The sequence below is a fragment of the Aegilops tauschii genome, chromosome 5 (genome assembly GCF_002575655.3).
Source record: "Aegilops tauschii subsp. strangulata cultivar AL8/78 chromosome 5, Aet v6.0, whole genome shotgun sequence".
NCBI lineage: Eukaryota > Viridiplantae > Streptophyta > Magnoliopsida > Poales > Poaceae > Aegilops > Aegilops tauschii.
This window is the reverse complement of record NC_053039.3, coordinates 61612591-61620754: the sequence shown is the minus strand read 5'-3', so window position 1 is coordinate 61620754 and position 8164 is coordinate 61612591.

The window sequence follows — 8164 nt, the reverse complement described above, 5'->3', positions numbered from 1 at the left end:
GGGGGGACTCGTGTGGGCTCGACCCCGCTACGCTACGGACGCCTATGCACAACCTGGCGCACCATGAGGAATCGGCTCCGGACCGTCAAGATAAGTCTCGCGCTCGGATCGGCTAAATCGCTCAGGCTTAGGAACCACCTAAGCCGCAGCCCTACCACGGCAACGTCGCCTCCCTTTCTTACCTTTCGACGGCTGCTTGAGCGCTAAAGGGGACCTCTTGAGCATCACGCCTCAGGAGCTCTTACTGGACCTCGGGCCGCTCACCTCCTGGCCTTGACCACGGCACGCGACCTGGCATACCAGCGACGGCTGTAGCCTGCCTGGGGACCGGGACCTATCGGCGTAGAGCACTCAATTGTCGTGAGGTTGGAAAGGGGAGACCAAGCTGAAGCAGGACTCGCGCTCGCACAAGTTCATAACACGGATAACACTAACAAAAGACATTACAGACCCTTTACACGCCCCCACGGGGTATTCCTCGATTCCCTGCAGGGAACGAAAGGCAAGAACTTAGGGGAATCCTATCTACACACTCCCACGGCCGACGCTATCATCAACAGTGGGCCGCGGGAGGCCGGCGCCAACCCCATCCAGATCAGCGATGGCGCATGGAGGGATCAGCCTCGTGAGGATCGTCCCCAGGGCAACGCTGGCCTTCCTCCACTACCGCCACCACCAAGAAGGAATGACGACCACCATCAAGACGAGGGGGCTGGGGGCTTCCAGGAACCACGTGCCATCGCCTGCATCTTGGGCGGAGCTCAAGACCCAGCCTCGCGGCGTATCTTCAAACAGTTTGCTCGTGAAGTGAATGCAGTCCTCCCCAAGCTCGAAGCTACACGCCCGCTCGGATGGTCCAAGTGCGCCATCACGTTTAGCTCGGCAGATCAGCTCAAGTGCGTGGCTACCACAGGCGCTCTCCCGATGCTCTGTTCACCAGTCATCAGCAACGTGCAAGTTACCAAGACCCTCATCGACGGCAGCGCAGGGCTCAACGTCCTGTCCATCGACACGTTCGACAACCTCCAAGTGCCGTATGACTAGCTTAAGCCCACCAAGCCTTTCTCAGGAGTGACCGATGGCTCCACCACCCCCATAGGGCAGGTCCGCCTCGTAGTTACCTTCGGGCAGCGCGACACCTACCACACCAAGCTCATCGACTTCGACGTCGCCCATATTCGCCTGCCGTACAACGCCATCCTTGGGTATCCAGCCCTGACCAAGTTCATGGCAGTGACCCACCACGGTTACAATGTCCTCAAGATGCCAGGAAGCGGCGGAATCATCACAGTCCCGTGCGAAGAAAGAGACGCGGTGTGCTCCCTCGAGCGTGCCTTCCAAGCTGCAGCAATTGACGACCCCGACAGCAAGGGCGAGCACCCTCTAGAGGCTACCCCCAAGAAGAAGTAGCAGCTACCCCGCGCAGGACCTCAGGAGGGTGGCGTCGCGAGTGGAACCTCGTCAGGATCAGCGCCCGCGCCAGGGGCGCCTCCCTCCATTGCATAGGAAAGCGCGCCCGGCGCCCCCATCGGGCAGGGCTCGGGGGCTCTCTTCTGGAGGGCCTCAGACCTTGCCAACATCACGAGGGAGGCGCTCGGGCACCACTTGGAGGCGTGCTTCAGGGCACGTTTCCCTCAGGAGAACACTGGGCAATGAGCGCCCACCGCTCAGGAGTTCATCACCAGGACCACTCAGGAACTGCAAGACGCAAGGGCCATGCGCGGCGGCCGCCGCTCACCAGCTGCAGCTCCCCATCCAAGCGAGGATGCCCGGCTGCGCGTCTGCATCGACGTCCCAGGGCCCAACAGGGCCACATCTCAGGAGCTCTTCTAGCCTTCGCGAGTGGGACGCTGCGAGGGGCCACCGCACAGCTACGTTTGTGTGCCTTTTGGCCTGTCGAGCGTGGCGTCCGCCTATCAGCGCAACTTGCGGCGCACCCTGACGACTCAGGAGGCCAGGCACCACGCTGTCCTGGCGGAGATGGAGACGGTCCTCAAGGAACCGCCTGGACCCCCAAAGCCTCCCGAGGCTCAGGGCCCTGGTGGCTCGTGAGGAGCAGTCGCTTCGCCGCGTACCTTCAGCTGCCCCAACACCCCTTCATCAACAGAGCCAGGTGACATTTTCCAAGTTTATTTAGCTGGGAGCACCCCCCGGGCTGCATCATTCCCAGGCCACGTGGGTCCGTCCCTGTGGCGTGTATCCCTTTTTCATGTCTTTAGCTTACCTTGCTGGGGGCGCCCCTCGGGCTGCATCACCCCCTAGCCACGCGGGCCAGGCCCAGTGGCACGTACCTCCCCTGCGTTTACTTAGGCCAGTATGCTTTCCATGCTTAATCTATCTATGACCATCACCTGTTTGACTCTCACCTCCCACGGGGACTACTCACGCTGGCACGACGCTTATGCGCGGGTCCGTCCCTGCAACGTCGACAAACCTGAGCGGTCGAGCTCTGGCTCGCGGCACGCCCCGCGCACGTCACCTCACCAGGCCCTCAGTGCCCTCATTTCCTCGCGGAACAACCGGTGGCAGACCGGACACCATAATGGCAAACTGTGTTCTTCCTTGTGCTGGCTTGCAGGAGTTTCACGAGGATGACAGCAGGTGGCACCGCGAGCTCCCACTCCTCCCATGCGATCTGCTTGCACGTTAAAGGGGGGGCTCCTGAGCATCGCGACTTAGGAGCTCTTACTGGCTCTCCAGCCCTCACCCCCTGGCCTTGACCACGCCACGCGACCTGGCATACCAGCAGCGGCTGGGCTCGCTTGAGGGCCGGGACCTGAGGACGTAGAGCATAAAGGAGAGCGTGGAGAAGAGGGGGAGACTCGTGTGGGCTCGACCCCGCTACGCTACGGACGCCTATGCACAACCCGACGCACCATGAGGAATCGGCTCCGGACCGTCAAGATAAGTCTCGCGCTCGGATCGGCTAAATCGCTCAGGCCTAGGAACCACCTAAGCCGCAGCCCTACCACGGCAACGTCGCCTCCCTTTCTTACCTTTCGACGGCTGCTTGAGCGCTAAAGGGGACCTCTTGAGCATCGCGCCTCAGGAGCTCTTACTGGACCTCGGGCCGCTCACCTCCTGGCCTTGACCACGGCACGCGACTTGGCATACCAGCGACGGCTGTAGCCTGCCTGGGGACCGGGACCTATCAGCGTAGAGCACTCAATTGTCGTGAGGTTGGAAAGGGGAGACCAAGCTGAAGCAGGACTCGCGCTCGCACAAGTTCATAACACGGATAACACTGACAAAAGACATTACAGACCCTTTACATGCCCCCACGGGGTATTCCTCGATTCCTTGCAGGGAACAAAAGGCAAGAACTTAGGGGAATCCTATCTACACACTCCCACAGCCGACGTTATCATCAACAGTGGGCCGCGGGAGGCCGGCGCCAACCCCATCAAGATCAGCGATGGCGGCGGCTGCACGCCGCAGCCTTGCTCCGGGCATGGCGAGAGCTCGGGGGCACGTAGCCGTCATCGCTCGTCTCCGGAGTCTCGTAGAGCTCTGGAGAACCACTGGACTCCCACGAGCCGCTGCTGCTGGAGGAGCCGCGGGCGGGGCGCGCATCGTCCCGGTGCTCCCCTCTAGGGCAACACTCCAGTCGGCGGCCTTCTGCGTTGAAGACCTTGCAGAACAGCGTGGAGGCGCCACCAAGCTCGAAGTGGATCGCGAGGGCGCCCTAAGCACGACAAACCCACGCGACCTCACCCCAGCCGCGGGTCATGAAGATCTGGCCGGAGGAGACCACTTCGACTTCTGCTCTAGTCATCGGGGCGTCGCAGTCAGCGTGCTGCAACCAGAGCTCGAGGGGTCCCCTCGGCGGCATCACGCCGGAGAAGAACCACGAGAAGCGTATCCAGGAGCATGGAGGCATTGCTGCCCACAACACGAGCTCGCGCGAGGAATCCGCAGCATGGATTCCAGGGGCGAGGGCGCGCGTCGCCGCGGCGCGGCAGCCGTGGCCGAGGCGCGGGCGGCGCCGCTCGCCGCTTCTTCCTCCTGAGCCCCCGGCCTGGGCGTACAAGGGCAGGGGATACCCTGTAGGCAGTCGTTCGCACCAGGGCCTCGTCACCTCCCCCCTCACGACAATATCGCGACGGTGGAACGGCCTCTTCTTCGACGGAAGCGGCCCTGGTTCATCGCGGGGAGCCTTTCCCTTCTTGGCGGAAAATCTTTGGATCGGCACCATTGGAGTTGCTACTAGTAGTGGGGCGAGAAGGAGAAGCAAGCGGAATGGGAAGAGATGGGCGACGGGGGCTCAGCCCCCCTCCCCATTTATAGCAGGAGAAGGCCAACCAGTGCCCCCATGATCACAGGTAATGATGGTTTTTCCTTGCATGTCGCAGGGACTTGTCAAGTCGGGCAGTTGCCGAGGCAGCGTGGGGAAGCGGAGACGCCCACGTCCAATCAACCGCCACGCGTCGACCAAGGCCGCATGCTATTGGGGCCTGCGGTGCTCCGCACTTGACCTTTGGCTTCACCTCGAAGCCAAGCCCGAGCGCGCCTTGGGCCTGGGGGCTACTGTCGGTGTTCTGGGAACGGGGGTCCCCAGACTTGCCTGCCTGCGGCCCATGGCGTGGCTCTGCGAGCGGGCCTGTACGGCCCATCTTCATCAACAAGGCATTCAAGACCCTCGCGAGGGGCCAAGCCTCGCGAGGCGGAGGACGCAAGACCTCTTCGGGAGTGGCCTCTTCAGGCAGGCTCGCGAGGGGCAGAGAGATCAAGGCAAGGCAAACCTCGCGAGGTTCTCATGATGTGAGCCATGACGATCGAGACCAGGCGGGCGCCAGGCGGGCGCCAACGCGCGCAGTGTCCTTGTTTCCTCTTTGGTGCCAAGGGAGCAAGCGCAGGCGCGGAGTACCAAGGCGTCAAGCAAAGGTTTCCATATCGGTGCAACGAGACCAAGACCAGTAGGACGGCAGGACGGAGGTCACCATGGAGCCCAAGGCGGCGTCACCACTAAAGCCTTTTGCAGGCGAAGACTGCTTTTGTCAGGATAAGCTGTACTAGCTGTCCCCTTTCAAATTGGCCGTTGTTGGCTCCCTTCCCGCTCAATATTTGGGGAGAGGGCCAGGGCCTATATAAGTAGAACTAGCCACCACCGTAGGGACGACTAATTCGGAGGCACCCATCCGATCCTTAGCCACACACCCATCAAGCACAAGAGCACCTCAACCTCAAGAGTCTGTTCTTCCCCTTGTACTGTTCATCCTCAGCCCAAGAGGCAAACCACCACCACACACTGGAGTAGGGTATTACACTGCAACGGTGGCCCGAACCAGTATAAATCTTGTGTCCTTGTGTTGTGAATTCGTCGGGTTAGTCCGTGAGATCTTAGTGGAGCTAGGACGTGGATCGGTAGGAGGAGATCTTCGTGCGCACCCCAGAGTTCGAACCTTAAGGGTTTTGCCGGAACCCGTGATCCGACAAACACCAATATAAATAAAGAATGAGTTCATTACAGTACCTTAAAGTGTTGGTTTGTTTTCTTATACTAACGGAGCTCACGAGATTTTCTGTTAAGTTTTGTGTTGTGAAGTTTTCAAGTTTTTGGGTAAAGATTTGATGGATTTTGGAATAAGGAGTGGCAAGAGCCTAAGCTTGTGGATGCCCAAGGCACCCCAAGGTAAAATTCAAGGACAACCAAAAGCCTAAGCTTGGGGTTGCCCCGGAAGGCATCCCATCTTTCGTCTTCGTCTATCGGTAAGTTTACTTGAGGCTATATTTTTATTCACCACATGATATGTGTTTTGGTTGGAGCGTCTTGTATGATTTGAGTCTTTGCTTTTTAGTTTACCACAATCATCCTTGCTGTACACACCTTTTGGAGAGACACACATGAATCGGAATTCATTAGAATACTCTATGTGCTTCACTTATATCTTTTGAGTTAGATAATTTTGCTCCAGTGCTTCACTTATATCTTTTAGAGCACGGTGGTGGTTTTATTTTATAGAAATTATTGATCTCTCATGCTTCACTTATATTATTTTGAGAGTCTTTTAGAACAACATGGTAATTTGCTTTGGTTATAAAACTAGTCCTAATATGATGGGCATCCAAGATGTGTATAATAAAAACTTTCATATAGAGTGCATTGAATACTATGAGAAGTTTGATACTTGATGATTGTTTTGAGATATGAAGATGGTGATATTAGAGTCATGCTAGTAGAGTAGTTGTGAATTTGAGAAATACTTGTGTTAAGGTTTGCAAGTCCGGTAGCATGCTCGTATGGTAACCGTTGTGTGACAAATTTGAAGCATGAGGTATTTCTTTGATTGTCTTCCTTTGTGTGGAGGTCGGGATCGCACGATGGTTAACTCCTACCAACCCTTCCCCTAGGGGCATGCGTGTAGTACTTTGTTTTGATGACTTGTAGATTTTTGCAATAAGTATGTGAGTTCTTTATGACTAATGTTTAGTCCATGGATTATACGCACTCACACCTTTCCGCCATTGCTAGCCTCTCTAGTACCGCGCAACTTTCGCCGGTACCATAAACCCACCATTTATCTTCCTCAAAACAGCCACCATACCTACCTATTATGGCATTTCCATAGCCATTCCGAGATATATTGCCATGCAACTTTCCACCATTCCGTTTATTATGACACGCTTCATCATTGTGATATTGCCTTGCATGATCATGTAGTTGATTTGTGGCAAGGCCACCATGCATAATTTTTCATACATGTCACTCTTGATTCATTGCCTATTCCGGTACACCGCCGGAGGCATCCATATAGAGTCATATTTTGTTCTAGTATCGAGTTGTAATCTTTGAGTTGTAATTAAATAGAAGTGTGATGATCATCATTATTAGAGCATTGTCCTGAAAAAAAGGCCAAATAAAAAAAGCCAAAAAAAGAAAGGCCCAAAAAGGGAAAAGAATAAAAAGGACAATGCTACTATCCTTTTTTCCACACTTGTGCTTCAAAGTAGCACCATGATCTTCATTATAGGGAGTCTCTTATTTTGTCACTTTCATATACTAGTGGGAATTTTCATTATAGAACTTGGCTTGTATATTCCAACGATGGGCTTCCTCAAATGCCCTAGGTCTTCGTGAGCAAGCTAGTTGGATGCACACCCACTTAGTTTCTTTGGTTGAGCTTTCATACATTTATAGCTCTAGTGCATCCGTTGCATGGCAATCCCTACTCACTCACATTGATATCTATTGATGGGCATCTCCATAGCCCATTGATACGCCTAGTTGATGTGAGACCATCTTCCTCCTTTTTTTGTCTTCTCCACAACCACAATTCTATTCCACCTATAGTGCTATGTCCATGGCTCACGCTCATGTATTGCGTGAAAGTTGAAAAAGTTCGAGAATACTAAAGTATGAAACAATTTCTTGGCTGAAACCAGGGTTGTGCATGATTTGAGTATTTTGTGTGACGAATATGGAGCATAGCCAAACTATATGATTTTGTAGGGATGAACTTTCTTTGGCCATGTTATTTTGAGAAGACATGATTACTTTGTTAGTATGCTTGAAGTATTATTATTTTTATGTCAATATTAAACTTTTGTCTTGAATCTTTTGGATCTGAACATTCATGCCACAATAAAGAGAATTACATTGAAAATTATGTTAGGTAGCATTCCACATCAAAAATTCTGTTTTTTATCATTTACCTACTCGAGGACGAGCAGGAATTAAGCTTGGGGATGCTTGATACGTCTCCAACGTATCTATAATTTTTGATTGTTCCATGCTATTATATTATCTGTTTTGGATGTTTAATGGGCTTTAATATGCACTTTTATATTATTTTTGGGGCTAACCTACTAACCAAAGGCCCAGTGCAAATTGTTGTTTTTTTGCCTATTTCAGTGTTTCGCATAAAAGGAATATCAAACGGAATCCAAACGGAATGAAACCTTCGCGAGGATCGTTTTTGGAACAAACACAATCCAGGAGACTTGGAGTGGACGTCAAGGAAGCAGCAAGGAAGGCACGAGGCAGGGAGGCGCGCCCTCGTGGGCCCCTCGCAGCTCCACCGACCTACTTCTTTCGCCTATATATACTCATATACCCTGAAAACATCCAGGAGCACCACGAAACCCTATTTCCACCGCCGCAACCTTCTGTACCCGTGAGATCCCATCTTGGGGCCTTTTTCGGCGCTCCGCCGGAGGGGGAATC